Source organism: Marmota monax, unplaced genomic scaffold, assembly GCF_021218885.2.
Source record: "Marmota monax isolate L192 unplaced genomic scaffold, Marmota_monax_Labrador192_F-V1.1 WCK01_AAM20220418_F8-fsc00049, whole genome shotgun sequence".
Classification (NCBI taxonomy): domain Eukaryota; kingdom Metazoa; phylum Chordata; class Mammalia; order Rodentia; family Sciuridae; genus Marmota; species Marmota monax.
This window is the reverse complement of record NW_026694221.1, coordinates 11,406,272-11,423,114: the sequence shown is the minus strand read 5'-3', so window position 1 is coordinate 11,423,114 and position 16,843 is coordinate 11,406,272. Positions and strand designations below refer to the sequence as shown.

The 16,843-nt window shown below is 39.7% G+C and overlaps 1 pseudogene; it reads right to left on the bottom strand.

The window, feature by feature from the left end:
• Positions 1-15,876: 15,876 nt before the first annotated feature.
• LOC124108130 (aldehyde dehydrogenase, mitochondrial-like) lies at positions 15,877-16,843 on the bottom strand (annotated as a pseudogene).

Genomic DNA, 16,843 nt, shown 5'->3' with positions numbered 1-16,843 from the left:
AGGATACAGGACCTTTAGTGCTAAAACTGGGAAAATTTTAGGCAAATGGGAAGTTAGTTACCCTAGCTGTTTGAGGCCAGGAATCATGTGAAACCTCATAGGCTTAAGACTTATCTGAGCTTACTTTAAATGAGTTAGCGAAATTCTGGTCGCAACTTGAGAGACTGGCGTAGCAAAACTGAGGACCGAGTTGGCCACTCTCCATCTGCTCTGGATATATTCATTTCTAGGTCAACCCTTGATTACTGGATGACTCCAGCAATTCTTCATGCCAAGAGAAGCTCTGCTCCCCAGCAGCTCTTGCTTACTTAGGTTTCCTATACTTTACTCCCCATTTGTTTACAGGATGTGCTGGATGGCTGCAGCTATCTTTCATGTGAAGAGCCATAGCACCAAAATTAGGAGGAAGGGCAAAGAATTTGACAGTCTATTATGAATTCTTGTCCATATTTTTTGATATATGTATTCTGGGAACAATTAACTTACTGAGGAAAAAAAAAGAGAGAGAAAATGGCATGGATCTATTTATTATAGGCTCTGTATTTCCAGGAGCTTATTCTTGCTAAGGAGAAGTCAGAGATCAAATTAAGTCTCAAAGCACTTTCCAGTATGTACTCCTACCTGGGGCTGAGTCTTTACATATGCCCTCCATTTCTATCAGAGCAGGATGTCACTTTTGATGCAGTGAGTTTTCTGTCATTAAAACAGTTTCTCCAAAGACTCACTCAGAGACAGGGAATTAATTATTATTGGTTCAATTACTCTATCTTACTTGGAGGACATACTTATGAATTAAAAAAAAAATCTTATTACCATCTCATGTTAACTAGTCCAAAATGCTTCCCGGTCTATTATAATAATGCAAATCAGGATTACCAAAATATAGTGAACATAAGTCTCATTATTTCTCATCCCAAAGTATGATAGTCTCAAACAGAACTTTAATAAATTGCCTATATAGAGATAAAAACTGGATTCTCCCTGTATTACTGTAATTAATTCATTTTCCATTATTTGAACTCTTTTACAGGTTAAAGGAGGAAATAGAATAAAAATGTCTGTTCAGTTTATGAACAAAAAATGTTTACATGCCAAGCATTATGCTAAGTAATTCACACTATTTAAACAACATAACTTCCCACTAATATTGGAATTTACATTCCAATCTTGTATGAACATTTGAGTGATCCCCCTAAGACCACACACCTAATAATAAAAGCAAGATGCTTCCACCTCCCATAGACTGGACATGAAGCTCACAGTCTTTCAGCAATGACATGCTGAGAGGTGCCAACCTCTTCCCTTTTGTCTTCTTGCACATCCCCAGTATACTGCATCTGAGGAGGGAAGATTTCTTCTGAAAGAGAATTATGAGAGAAAGTAGGAGCGGAGTTATAAAAATATGGGATCCATCCTTTCCACTCTTGATCATTTCTTAAATCAGTGAATATCCACCTCCCCTTCTGGTGTCCAAGTCTTTTTCTGTATTATTCAAAGTCAAATTTTCCAGCTTGATGTGAATCTTGGCCAGACCATGAATATTTATTTCCTTTAACTCTTTCATATTTTCTAATCGCTTCTCTTGTTTATGTTCTGTTTTGTGGGTTGGCCCACTTAGCTCCACACTGAGCTACCAGTTGGTACTGGGGAGTTTGGGTTTTCCCCAGAAGCCCTGAGACGTCCTGATTCCTTTCCTCATCATTTTTTTCTTTCTTTCGCATACAAATCCACTTACATTTTGATTTTTTTTTAACCTCACTTAGCTGTAAATTCAATCCAGATTCACATTTAAGAGCACCCTATTTTTTGCCTAGGACACAAGCAAAATATCCTGTTTAGAGCTATGGGGCCCTTTCATCATATTTTTTTCTGAGTTTCTGAAATTTAAAAGGAGTTGGATGGGGCTGGAGATGTGGCTCAAGCGGTAGCGCGCTTGCCTGGCATGCGTGCGGCCCAGGTTCGATCCTCAGCACCACATACAAACAAAGATGTGTGTCTGCCGAAAACTAAAAAAGAAATATTAAAATTATCTCTCTCTCTCTCACTTTTTAAAAAAAGTAGTTGGATGCTTATTCTTTTATATTTTAAAATTTCATCTAATTTGAGTTTATTAATGTAAAGTTCTTATATTATTTCCTCTTTTCTACTGTGTGATTAGTTTCTAAGATACTTTCATTTATAAATTTATGATTTGGGTGTTATTTTATTGTTTGGACTGGTGTGTCTGCCATTTTAATTTTTCTTCTGTCCTTCAGAAGCCTTTGTATATTATCCCAGTTCATTATATTATTTATAAGTTTCATCAAATGCATTATATGTTTCTTTTCATTAGTAGTGTTTGTGGATCTTTGAGAGGTTCAGCAGAGACATAATATGCTAAGAGCCATAGCCAAATAGTAATGATGCATGGCATTTTTGGTTGAAAGGTGATGCCAGCAAGCCATTGAGATGATATGATTATGTTAAGATCTGCATTCAAATGGATATTAGACCCCTGCTGTCCACCTCGGCCTGCTACTTTGGAGCTCTAGCGGGTCTCCCAAAGAGTTCCCATTGGTTATTACAACCTCCTTTAATTGCTTCACTGTTTTGAAATCTAAAGCATGGTGAATTCGCTGCCCTCCTGCCTGCTCAAGTACAGGGCATGCTAATCTTGAGGTCCTGCCTCAGGATTCCATCTATCAACTACAGGGGTTGAGGGCCATTCAGCTGTCTCTATAGATGGAGCTGTTGGTTGAATTACGCCCTCTGGTGATAGAACGGAGTTAGCAGCAGCCTCCTGTTGTAGCTTCCCCCCTGATGGTTGTTTCTCCTCTAAGCTTTCTTCCTTTAAATTTTCTTCCTCTATCTGACTAGCTCGAGAGACCTTCTCTTTTGCAACCTATGGTCCACAAGCACCCTTCACTGTAAGCATGGTTGAATCCATTACCAACTTGGACATGACACCAGCAGATTGAGCTAACATGTGTCGATCTGTGCTAAATGGAGGACAATATTTGTTATGGAAGGTTGCCAATGAGGAGGAATTTTGCACAGAGACAACTAGGCGAAATGCAGCAGCGGGTTACCCTCAAAGAAATCTAGATATGTTATTAGGAAAAGGACCTTATGAGGATCAACAGCAACAAATTGAATATGATCCTGGCATATACGCACAAATTGCTGTAGATGCGGTTAGGGCATGGAAGATTTTACAAGGACATGGAGATTTACAAGGTCAATTATCTAAGGTAATACGGAGATCTAATGAACCTTACGCTGAATTTGTAGATAGGCTTATTCAAACAGCTTCCAGAATTTTTGGGGATACAGAACAAGCAATGTCATTAATAAAACAACTGGCTTATGACCAAGCAAATCGTTGCTGCAGAGAGGTCATTAGACCATGATAACGCCAAGGTTGCAGGTTCGATCCCCATACGGGCCACCAGTTGCCGCAGTCTGGCTGGGCACAAAATCACGAGCCACTCAAACAGGAACAAACTTTATTTTTGAAACTCCCGCCAATGCCCTGTATGCTCCCGGGAAATATGCCGACCCACACACGTGGCGTTCTCCCGGACACACACACCAACAGGAAATCCCTCCTCTGGAATTCCCTCCTACTGCACCTTCCCAACCAATGGGAACTCTTTGGGAGTCCCGCTAGAGCTCCAAAGTAACAGGCCGAGGTGGACAGCAGGGGTCTAATATCCATTTGAATGCAGATCTTAACATAATCATATCATCTCAATGGCTTGCTGGCGTCACCTTTCAACCAAAAATGCCATGCATCATTACTGTTTGGCTATGGCTCTTAGCAATAATACATGAGCTGAGTAGAACTTATTGAAAATGATTCCAGGTTAGTAAATGGTTAAAAAGGATCACCACTTTTGTATATGATATAAAGCCCTTTGCTCTGTCCCCAAGGGAACCTATCATGTCTTATTTCCTTTTATATTCTTTTGTCCATTCTTAGTACATATGAAACAGCTACCCATGTTTCTGACATTAAGGGCCTGGTTCCTAAAAATATTTGGAAAGCAAATCCTTTATCATATATTTGTCTGTGGCTTGTTCATTTGCCAGCTGATTTTCAGAATTGCCAGTTCTTCTGCTCTCTGCTGTCAATTGAAGACTGAAATTCTGTTCATGTTCTGCTCGGTGCATGCTGCTACCACCTTTCTGTCACAATCACAACCAACAGATTGTCAGCTCCAGGAGAGTGAGGCTGAGTTCTTATTTTATGATCATCAGATTCCAGGCACTCAGCACAGTGTATGTCCATAGTAGATTCATAAAAGATATGATTTTGGTGAATGAATTTAATTGTTTGCTATTTGTCAAGCACAATAATATCGAGCTCTTGGGATTCAATAGTTAGCAAGATTTCCATGTTTCAAATATGTGGAAGCTAAAAAATTTGATCTCATACAATAAGAGAGTAGAATAGAGGTCAGTAGAGGCTAGTAAGGGTAGGGAGGAATGGGGATAGAGGAGGTTGGGTAACAGGTACCAAAGTACAGTTAGAGAAGAAATAAATTCTGTTCTCCAGCACAATAGTGTGATAATAGTTTACAATTTATTATATTTTTATAAGGAACTGGAAGACAGCAGGAATTTTTGGGTTCTAAAGATAAAGATTAGATGTCCAAGGTGATTAAAATATGAATTACCCTGAACTGATCACAACTATTTAAACATGTATCAAATAATCATTCTTCACCCCATAAATATTTATAATAATTATGTGTTAGTTAAAAAAAGAAACCCATGCCTTCTTATAGGCTATAGTTTTGTAGAGAAGATAAACTATTAATACAGATTAGAATAAAATATGTTAAGTGATATGCCAGGTTGGAGCAATGGAGTTAGAGAGATGTATGACCTGAGAGAAATATTGAATGAAAGGATTAGGAAAAATGATATTGTCAGAAAGTGGTGAAGCCAAGTCCTGTCCCAGAGTTGTGAAGTGGCAGTCCAGGTGTGTAGGAGCACAGGTAGTAAGCACAGGTAGGGTAGAGACATTGCTCTGAACAGCACTACAGCCCCAAACCCCCAGGCATCTACAATCCAAGGACTTCAATCTTGATGGAAGTGGGCAAGACCTAAATGGGATTGCAGGGTGAAGTGAGAGCACCAGTACTTTTCTAAACCCTGATTAGCATATATTTGGACCAATAGTGTGACTTTAGTGCTATATCAACCCCTAGACTAGCATATTCAGGCAAAAAACCCCTATCAGGTCCCTTCTTGCCCCTTCCAGAGTTTTGTTTCTATTTTTCACACTTTAATAAATCCTACTTCTTTCACTCTTGCCTTCTGTTGTCCCATGAATTCCATTCTTTGAATCTGGGAGACAAGAACCCAGAGAGAAGTTGGTGGTGAGCTGCTGGCGTCTGATGCAACACTGAAAGGCACAATCTGCCATTTATAGCTGCCATAGTGAGAGCTGCAACAGCCACCCAACCATAGTGGAGAAGAATCCAGCATTGCTGGTTGTGACCCTGAGAGCTGACACTGGTAGGCATCCCCATCTGTGATTAGCTATTAACACTAAAATGGGTTTTCTCAGCTGCAGAGGCCTGCAGCTTACCCAAGCCCCACTCCATCAGAAGCAGAGATTTGAGTTTCCTCTCAAACTTTAGTTTCAGTGGGCGTATTTGGTTATTTATCTGTAATGTACAGAAGGTCCACTAAAATCTCCCTCATGGTGTAATGTAGAAAAGGATGAACTGGATGAACTATATCCTGATATAGTTCAAAGAACTGGGATGGCTCATCCACATTATACATATGGTACTTAGAATAATTAGAAAGTGTGCAGGAAAACTTCAACCAAATATCTCAGATACCTCCTTTGAGTTAGGTTGATGTTCCATAATGGTACTTATTCAACAAATGAATGAATTCAGCTATTTCATGTAATCATAGTTTCAGGTGTGGCTTGATGAAGAAAGCTGCTTCTTTCCTTTCTGTTTCCAGCCTCTTCTTTTTTGGTTAGGCCCTGTTCTTAGTTTCTTTTTGAACTGTACAAATGGAACCAGAATGCATATTACTCAGTCCATTGTCTTCATTATGGAGTGTGTGCACCCGTAAAGGTGCAAAATATGCTTAAAAGCACATGAACCGAGAGTGGGAAAAGCATGGTTACCTAAAGAGAAATCAAGTGTAATTATTAAGGGACACTAGGTAACAGATATCCACCAAAAAAGTTAGTTTCATGTCAGTTATTTCTCTTATGAGACCAAGAGTTATCAACAACGACTACCCAAAAAGGCAGGAATTGGTCTGTCTTGCTTGTTCTTTTGGAGGTTGGAGTCCTCATTTGTATGTTTTTGAAAAAAGATCACCTGCTCCTGGTGAGCAGCTCACTTTGACTTCCTGGAATCTCAGGGTGTCTGAACAACAGGATTTGCAACTGCTGGCTGTGAGTTCACTCTGCACTCTTCCAGGAACCTTTTGAGTTGGGAAGACAGGAGCACAGTGGCTGCCAGAGGCAGTCTTATCATTGGGGATGTCCTTGAGATGCATTGACAGGGACTTGACAGTGATTCCATACAAGTCAGACTTGCAAAGCTTCTAGCATGTAGGCTCACTGCAGAAAGCAACTTCTTGTCTTGGAGGAGAGGGTTAAAGGCACAGGGAGCTGGCATTGGAAGTGGTGTGTATAGAGTGCAATTGAGAATCATTGAAAACTGCATGTGGAGAGGAATGTCCATATTGATTTCAGGATGAAAGAAAACAGGAAGTCTTTATTGGTCAGTGATACATCTTGGAAGCCAGAAGCCAAATCTGTTCATGGCATTTAGCCATGGATAGTGAGCGAATCATTAGAATCCTTTACAAAATATGAAATGCCTCAGTAGCAGAAAAATAATAAAATTCACTTTAGAAGAACTTAAATCTTGGGAAGGAAAAAAAATAAGAGACAAATTATTATAAGGAACAGACATGAGCATGTTATCTTAATCTCCTGGATAGTACTCTCCCAGGCTTTGGGTCATTTTAATTCTCTTCTAAATTACAAATTACTTTAACATTTCTAAGGGACACAGATGTGTCTTAAATTGATAAGTGGAGTGTCAAGGATCACTTCCAGTAACAGGAAAAGAATCCACAGTCTTTAATTTTTACGTCTAATTGACTTCAGTTGAGGTGTAGTCAAATGTATATTATTTCTTAATTTGACACTTTCCATTTAAGAGGTCTTATTTTATATGTGTCAGAGTCGCAGGTGTGAAATTAGTCACTGGGAAGGCTAACTGTTCCAAGTTCTTTTGACCTTATGGCTGGAGGGAATTTAATTGTAACCTCATAAAGAGAAAGGAATTCTGGCCACTAGGGAAGATGATTACATGGTCATTGACAATGTGAACTTGAATGGCTACATTAGTTCTTTAATTATAATGAATCCAGAAGAAACGTTCAAGGTTGGAAAGGAAGCACTTGGTAGGGGATAATGACAGGTACTTATGCAAATGCTATCAACACTGACAGAATGAAGAGGTTGGAGCGTCTCTGGGAGAGTTTAGAGACTTCAGCCAGCAGGGAAAAGTTGAAGACTCACTAAAAGTTCAGTATCTCTCTTTCAAATGTGACACCTTGTAATGTGACACATTTCTAGTCACTAAATCTCAAGCTAGTGTTTTAGTCTGTTGGGAAGGTGGAGCTATGGTCCTTTCCTCTTTGAATATTTTTGTGCTAATTTAATGTTAATTTCTCTAAATGTGAATGGAGGGGAAAGAAAAATAAAATAGCTGAGACTAATATATCAAATGTTCCTGATAACTAAGGTTTTTTTTTTATGTAAGTTTTCACTATTAAAAAAAATAAATAAAAGACTGTTTTCATTTGTTTTTTATTCCCAGTTATGGCTTCAACTTCTCTATCATCTCAAAGCACCCAGGGCTGTTCTTAATGCATAGAACATGGTCATTAAGACCAAATGAATGAATTAATGGTTGAAAGACAGGATGATTATGGAGACATGAATGTTGTAAAGGAGAAATAAAAGCAACTAAAAACTGGATTAAGGGAAACAGCTTCAATATTAGAACTCAATTTACATACCTTTTACAACATCAAAAATAGATGTATTTCTTGAAATTCTATAAGGGAAATCTGTTGAGAACACTTGTGAAATAATCATTTTTAGTCAGAGATTACTTAATTAAACTTAGGATATATAAACAGCTTTAACCACCCACAGGCAAAGTGTGTTGTTTGTTAGGATAATGAAACTGGTTTCTGTTTATAGAAAACCAGAGATTCCTCATTGGAGTTCCTTTTTCTCAGCAATGAAAAAGAAAGTCTGCGTGAAAAATGTTTGCTTAGGATGCAGTCTTCATCTTGGGAACAGGTTTAGGGGAAAGAACAGTCATTCCTCACTGTTAATGTTTCCTTCCATGTGGGCAGAACTTCTTTTAGCTTCTTCTTCTCTTTTTACTTCTCTCCAGGAGAGGAGATGTCATTTACTATGTCAGTTTGGAAGAAGGCATGGAGTCCCCCAACTTTTCCCGTGACATCCAGTGAAGTCTGTTTTACCTGTCTCTATGTGTCAGTGGTTGGGTAAGTGTGTTCTTGGATCAGCAGTACCTGCAGCACCTGGAGACTTTGCTATGTAAATACAACAAAGATGGCTAATGTATATTGGCCCTGTGTTGCTGTTTCCTCACAACAGGCTAGGACCAGTGAGCTCAGAAGTCCAGTAGTGCCAAACTCAATTTTTAAACACCCAGTTGTTTTCAACAAAGCCCAAATAAATAGATTCTTAGTCATTTAGAGGCTGCTTGCTTTGCATACCCTGTGAAATTGCACCCAACATCTGTTAGCAATAGATAAGAGAAATCCTGTCATAATAAATTAGACTCCAAGCTGCTGCTGCTGTGGGGAGCTCATTGACCTGGAGATTTCCTGTTGAGCTGCTGAGAAATATAATCCCCCTTTCTGACTCCCCCCTTCCCCTCAAGAGGTCTTTTGTCCTCCTCCCCTTTCAGATAGTGGCCTCTGGATGGTCTCATGCTGAGACAGCCCCATGTGCAAACTTGTCTAAGTGTAGCACCAGTAAAGCCTGCTAGATGTTACTGCCATCTCATGGTCACATCTTCATTTGTCAGCCCCCGAACCCTTGGAAGCCACTAGAGAACTACAATTTTTTTAAGTTCCCCTCCAGACCTACTGAATCAGAAACTCCTGGGTAGAGTCCATAATCCGTATTTTCAGATGATTCTGTTGCATGCTGAACAACCACCTTAAGTTTTATAGGGGCAGGATGCCACTAGGGATGCCTATAATTCTCTAGCATATGTGCTATGACCTGGTAGATAGGTTTCTACATTTATCTGTTGCTGTGTAACAAATTTCAAATTTAATGGTTTAAAACAGTTCATGTTTACTACTCCTCAGTGTCTGTGAGAATTTAGTAGCAGCCATGAATGAGTGGCTGTGCTCAGGGTTTCTCATGTGGTTATAGTCAAGATATTGGTTAGGATTTCAGTCATTTGAGGGTCTGACTGGGCCTCCTAGATGATTTACTTGAATGGCTGTTGGCAAGAGGCCTCAGCTCTGGACCATAGGAGGTCTCTGGAGGGCACAACAGCCAGCTTTCCCCCGAAGGAGGGATCTGTGAGAAGACAAGACAGAAGTTATGAAGTCTTTTTTGAACTAGTCTCAGAAGTCACATTTGTCATTTTTTCAATATTAAATTTGTCATTATGATGGTTAATATGGATTGCCAACTTGATTGGATTAAAAATGCCTGGGATTAAGAGTGTGCTAATGAGGGTATTTCCAGAGATGAGTGGCATGTGGAACAGAAAACTGAGGGGAGAGTTGTTCCCTGAATGTGGGTGGCACTGTCTAATAGGCGAGGGGCTTGGATGGAGCCAACAGCACAAAAGGAAGAAGCCATGTGGATGAAAGTTCAGTTTTTCTTGAGTGGGTGCAGTGATTGCTGCTGTCACCACCCAAGGACACTGGACTCCAAGACCTTCATTCTTCCAATTTGGTCTCTCACCAGCAATTCTCCAGGTGGTCCCCAGGCCTTCAGTCTTAGATTGGGACTGCATCATTGATCCCTCTTGTTCTAGGCTCCAGCTTCTTGGACTGAACAGTTACTGGTTCCTCTGGCTTTCTAGTATGCAAAGGGTCATTGTGGGATGATCCAGCTACTGATCCTATGAGCAAATTTAATCCATTCCCTTTTATAATAATGTATAACACATATCCTGTTGGTTCTGTTCTTCTAGAGAACCCTTACTAATACAATCATGTAAATCATTCCTACCCAATGTAGGCAAGGGCTACACAGGACATGAATACCAAGTGATTGGGATCATTAAGGACAATTTTGTAGACTATCATATTCTACTAAATCAAGGATAACTGGCAATCTATGTTTCCCAAACATGATATGTAGTGGTAATCAAAGGTAATATTTGAAGTCCATCTGTTTATGCACATGTCTCATTTGATTGCCAGTGGATGAAGAGGAGCAAAAAGTCACCTGTGGGCCCTTTTAAATCCAACATGTAAAAAATTGTAAATCATGGTAATTATTCTCTTGTATTTTCTAATGAACTGCTGACTATATATCTCTTCCTAGAAATCCTACAGTACCTCAAGCTCAAAATTAGACTCCTAACTTACCCTACTAACCCTGTTTTCTTTCATGTTCTTCTCATAGTTAACAGCACCACCATCCACTTAATCACTGCCCAAGCCAGGAATCTGGGACCTCATAACGCCTACCTCCTTCAACCCACTAATGCTGCTTATTTTACCCCCTGAATAGCTCTCAAAGTGGTTCATCTCTTTTCTTCACCACAACTATCTCCTCAAAAATATTGTTGCTACAACCTCTAGTCAGTTGTCTCCCTTTGTTCCCAGTGGAAAATAGTCTAGAGATGGAACAGAGTGGAGGCCAAGAGGCCAGATGGAGGTTACAGTGTTAATCCCATCAAAAGGGAAGAAATGTGATGGTGAAGAAAGGAGGTAAACCAGTTTGAGAGCCATTCAGGAGGTAAAATGAACAGGACTTGGTGTTTTTCTCAAGCAGTATCTTCTTTAATCCCCTTAATACAGCCCCATTTGTCTTCAAAGTTCCAATTCCAAGAAAGCTGTGCAGAGCCTGCATGACTTCACTTGACTTACATCCCCAGTTTCCTGTCTTAGAGATCATTGAGCTGGTCTGACCTTCTTTCAATGCATGATTGCCCATTTCCAATTACTACCGGGTCCTTCTTATCAATTTCCCCCTCTCCATCTGAAACGCTCTTTGCCCCACCCCCCAATAAGCTTGAGGAGTTTTTGTTTGTTCTTCTGCTCTTGATTTAGATGTTTTCTTTGTGAATGTCACCTTTACCAAGGCAGAAAATTTTCTATGGTCTCCCTCAGTACTTGGTGGTTAATCATGGGATTTACCAATACTAAATGTCAGTTTACTGGAGTCTTTCTCCTATTAAACTGCATAGAGCTTGAGGCAGGGTCCATGCCTTATTAACTATTTTATGCCCAGCCTCTGCAAGATGTTTAACACTTGGTACAATTTGCTGAATGAACAAATGTTTCTGTATTTAGTATTTAATGTCTTTTTAAAAAAATTTCTAATGGAGGGTTGTCTCCTTTGGTTGATATCTCATTACTTGTCTTATATTTTCTGTTCTCATTCCCTCTTGTCCCTGTATCTCCTCCCCTCTTACTTCCTTTCTTCTCTTCATTCTTTTTCAAGCATTTGAAATCCCATGGAATAGCAGCATTTTGCTTCCTCCTATTTCTTTCACCTTTGGTTAGATTTCTCCATCTACTATTGTCTTTCTAAAATTTTGCCATAGATGTGGCTAATTTTCTGATCTATGTCTAGCTTTACAACAAATATAGTGAGCAGAATCTTTGTGTGGAATCAGAAATATGGTGTACTTGATCCATAATAATGCACGTCTTTCTTAAACTACCTGGACAAATGTCCACTGACTTCCTTTTAGAAGATTATATTTATGAGGAAGAGAATACCAAGGTTTCTGCAGTACTTCACAGTGCATGGCTAGATGCTGTGGTGATCTCCAAACACAAATCATAGAGACTTATGTTACAGTGGTGTGCTAGTAAATTGGCTGTCTGAAAAAAAAAAAAAAAGCCCTGATAAATAGCATATGCCAGTTTTCATAGTATATAAATACTTCTATCATGGTTGAGTTCAAGCTCTTAATGGTTTGGATGTGAGGTGTCCCCAAAAGCTCATGTGTGAGACAATGTAAGAAGGTTTGGAGGAGAAATGATTGAATTATAGCCTCAACCTAATCAGTGTATTAAACCCTGATGAGATTAACTGAGTGGTAACTGGAGGCAGGAGGAGTGTGGCTGGAGGAAGTGGTTCACTGGGAGTGTGGCTCTGGGGTATCTGGTCAGTGGAGTTTCTCTCTGCTTCCTATCATCATGTGACCTGGTTCCTTCTGCCACACTTTTCTGCCATGATGTTCAGTCTCACCTCAGGCCCCAAGGAATGGAGCCGGCCTTCCATGGACTAAGACCTCTGAAACTGTGGGTCCCCAAATAAACTTTTCCTCTTCTACAATTGTTCTGGTCAGGTCCTTTTAATCATAGCAGCAAAAGAAGCTGAATAAAACTATGATATTGCTGAATACAGAACTAGGATGTGATGAGCAGAGCTGGCTCTAGTGCTTTGTTACAAACTGGCTCGAGTACTTCCTCACTATATCGGGGCAGAGGTTTCCAAGAAAGGATTCTGGACTACTATTGTTAGTTTGCCCACCATCTTGATCTCCTTTGCTGAAATTTGCCCTGGCTACTGCAGAGTTGTCAGCTGGATTATTCTGATAGGGGAAGGGGTCCTTAATTCAAGGTGGACCAAGCAAGGTACTTCCTAGAAAACCTGGATTTGAAATTGGTTTGACTTGTTTCACGAACAAATGAGACATAAACTAGCAGTTGATACAGTGTTCATTGCCTCACATGCACTTAGAAAAACCCACCTGCAGCAAGATAGAAGCGGCAGTCAGAGATGAAGAGGAGAAAATATCAGGTTTCTACAGCTTTCAAGCAGTGTCACTATTCATGCTTAAACCAAGAGGGTCGGTGAGGCTCCCTGACCCATTTGGCTTAAGTTAGTTGTTTGAAAGCCAAGATAGCACAAAGGATCTGGTTGAAAAACACAAACTATCTGACCTTTATTTCCTATATTCATGCTCCCAATCACCTATCCAGAAATTAACCTCAGAAATTAACTCTTCCACATAGATTTAAGAGACAGAATGGTTCTGAGAAGATCTCTTTTACAATAGCAACTTCCATTGGGCAAGAGCATCATTTCAGATCATCATTCCTGGAACTTAACCTCCCTCTGCCATGTCTCTGAGATTGAGGACAAGTACAGTAGGCAGAGCCTGACTCCATCTGTAAAATCAAGAGAGCAGGTCTCGGTTTACCTATTTTTTATTTTTATAATATTTAATGTAATGTAAATACTATGTAGGTAGTTGTTATACAGTATTGGTTAAGGAATAATGACAAGAAAAAAACTATGCTCACTTCAGGTACAATTTTTCCCCCAGAATATTTTTTTTTCTAAAAAATTTTACTGGTGCATAATGGTTTTACAGAATAGCAGGTTTAATTATGGGATGTTAAACATGCACATAACATAATTTGATCAATTTCATTTCTCACTATCTCCTGTTGCCCTCCCCTTTACTCTACCCTGATCCTCTTCCTCTACCCAACTGGTCTCACTTCTTTTTTTCTTGAGATTCCTGTTTTTCTTTTTCCTTCTATCTTCCATATATATATATATATATATATATATATATATATATATATATATATCTTGACTTTCTGAATCTGGCTTATTTTGCTCTCCAATTTAATTTTTCTGCAAATGAGATAATTTCATTTTTCTTTATGGTTGAAGAAAACCATATTGTATATATACAACACATTTGCTTTACCAGTTAATCTACTGGTGGACACCTAGGTTGATTCTATAATGTGGCTATTGTGAATTGTGCTACTATAAATAGGTGTGCATGCATTGCTACAGTATGCTGGCTTTTTTGGGGGGTAAATACTGAGAAGTGGTAGAACTGGGTCATATGGTCTTTCCATTCCTAGTCTTTTGAGGAACCTCCCTACTGCTTTCCAAAGTGGTTGTACTAATGTATAACTCCATAAATACATACAAGTGTTCCTTTTCTACATCCTCAGCAGCATTTATTATTATTTACATTCTTGAGGACTGCCATTCTAACTTGAGAGAGAGAAACTCTCAGTGTAGTTTTTATTTTCACTTCCCTGACAGCTAAAGATGTTGAACATTTTTTTCATATACTTGTTGGCATTCATACTTTTGAGAAATATGTTTAATTCACTTACCTTAATTCACTTGTCTGGGCTTATCTACTTCAATTGTTTTTGTTCATTTACAATTTCATTTGCACAAAATTTCCCCTACTAAAACCTTAAGTAAACTTGTGAAGTGGTCAGTTTGCTTCCAGTGTCCTTAGTAATGTCCTTCTCGCTTTTTTCCCAGGCAATGGTCTTCCTGCTCTCCTCAAATCTTCCTGTGTTGCCAGCTGCAAAAAAACAGCTCCCAGGAAAGCTTAGAACATGTGAGTATACAACTAACTGCTAAGGCTAATGGCATTGCCTTTCTATCTGCATTTCTGTGGAGGACAACTTAAAGTCAAGGCCAGGAACTCTAATTGTGGAATTTCAAGCATCAGTCAAGATGTAGAGAATGTGGAATGTGATGTGGTTGTAATAGGAATGGTTTTCTGGAATCTTTAAAATTTAATGTAATCTGGGGTCAAGAGAGCCTTTCTGAGGTCAAAGGTATGATTCCTTCTCCTTACTTAGGACTAGATTGAGACAGAATGATATTTTTAGTTTTTGCTTTCAATTCACATTGATCATGCACTTACATTACTAGTAGTAGCATTTGCTTTTGTTTTGTTTTTCAATAGCAAATACGAATGAACAAAAAAACCAAAACATTTCTTAATGATACTTAACCAATGCTTTCTTGGCTTGAGATTTGATAAAGTTTTCCAATAGATTTCAAAGGTCTCCAACAGGAAGTGGCATGTCAAAGTTACAACTCTAAGGAAGTAATTAATGGGGTGGTGTGCATGTAAATTTGGGTGGAAAAAACAAAACAAAAAGAAGACATTCCTGAGCTTTGTCATGAAATTTGTGAGACCTTCCTGTGCCTCAATGTGGAGGGCAAACAAAGCTGTACTGAGCACACTGGCCAAGGAGTTCTCATGGGCCTTAGGCTGCACATGGTATAAAACACATTCCTCAGAAGCCTCCTGGACATGTGGCATTTCCCATGTATATATAGAATGTGGAAATCACCTTGATTCCCATTCTTACTGGCCTGAGCAATGTAATTACATATAATAGGCTTTTGTAATAAGCATCTTCATTTTGAATATGTTCACTGTAGCCCGTAGGTTTTATTGTGTGTAACCTAATTAAAGGAATATTGAATAAATTTTCAGTGAGTATATTAAGGGCAATTGCTAGTTGAATTCTTAAGTTTTAGGGAAAATAGAAAAGGAGATTTTATCGATTAGCAACTAGGTAATATAAACTGTCTTTCATCTTTTCTTGCTTACTCTCTCTCTCTCTCTTTTTTAGAGAGTTACTCACTTTTTAAATGTGTGTTAGTTCTGGATACAAAGAAGCAGGGTGTTAACAGTTGGATTTTCTTCTCCAATAAAGGCAAGTTAAGAAGTGTACCAGAGACAGAAGATAAAACATGAATCTCTTTTTTTAAGCAATCTCCCTGAAAGCCAGCAGTATTGTTGCAGTTTAAAACAGGCTTTCCACACTGTGTTTCACCCCACCAGCCCACCTTCTTTATCAGTTAGAATTCTAGGACTTGCTTGATTGGAGAGATTTTGTGGGAGGGATTTCTCCTTTGAGCCTCTCATGTGCAAAGATTGTTCTTGGAAATCTTGATGATCTCGGGGGACTCTCCGGCTCTGGATGAGGAAGGAAGATGAATGGTTCTTTATGAATTCTTCTGAGGAACTTTGTGACTGTCCTCACTTCTGTGGAGGCTTGCAGCCCGAACTCACCCAGTTCCTGATTACTGCCTGACATCTTATAGCCCTAACGGGGACTGGGCACTGAACACATCACAGCAGTTGACCTGCATGGTCAACTGAAGGGCTTGTCCAGATTTTTTGTGAACACAGCTGCAGCCAGCCCATACTTGGAATTGTTAGCTGTCCTGAAGACTTCTTCTATGGTCTTGAACTTCAGGATTTGCACCACAGGCCCAGAGATCTCTTACTTTTGCCATGGTCATGTCATCTTGCACATCTCCACACACAGTGGGCTGAATGAAATAGCTGAGCTCTGCAGGGGCCCCACCACCACACAGCAGCTTCACCCCCTCTTGCTTCCCTGACTGGATGTAGCCAAGGATCTTCTTGAACTGAATTTCATCTACCTGTGGCCCCTTCTCTGTTTGTCTGTCAAAAAGTTTCCCCACCACCCAAGACTTGGCCTGGATGATCCTGCTCTTCACAAACTCTGTGTCCTCCTGCGTGAAGGTTTGGGAGCAGGTGCAACAGCACTGGTCCTGGTTGAAGAACAGGGCAAAGTGGGCCTGTTCCACTGTTTAGTACACATCAGCGTCCGACATGCTGATGTTGGGGCTCTTTCCCTCCAGCTCCATGGTCACTGTCTTGAGGTTGCTGTTCCACCTAGCAACTTGGATTAGGTGGCTAACCTTCAGCCAGGCATAGATCAGCTGGCCCCTGTCAGAGACCTCCTTGCTGCACCAAGGCAAGCCCGGCTGGAAGGTGGCCCGGAAAGCTTTTACTGTCCACAT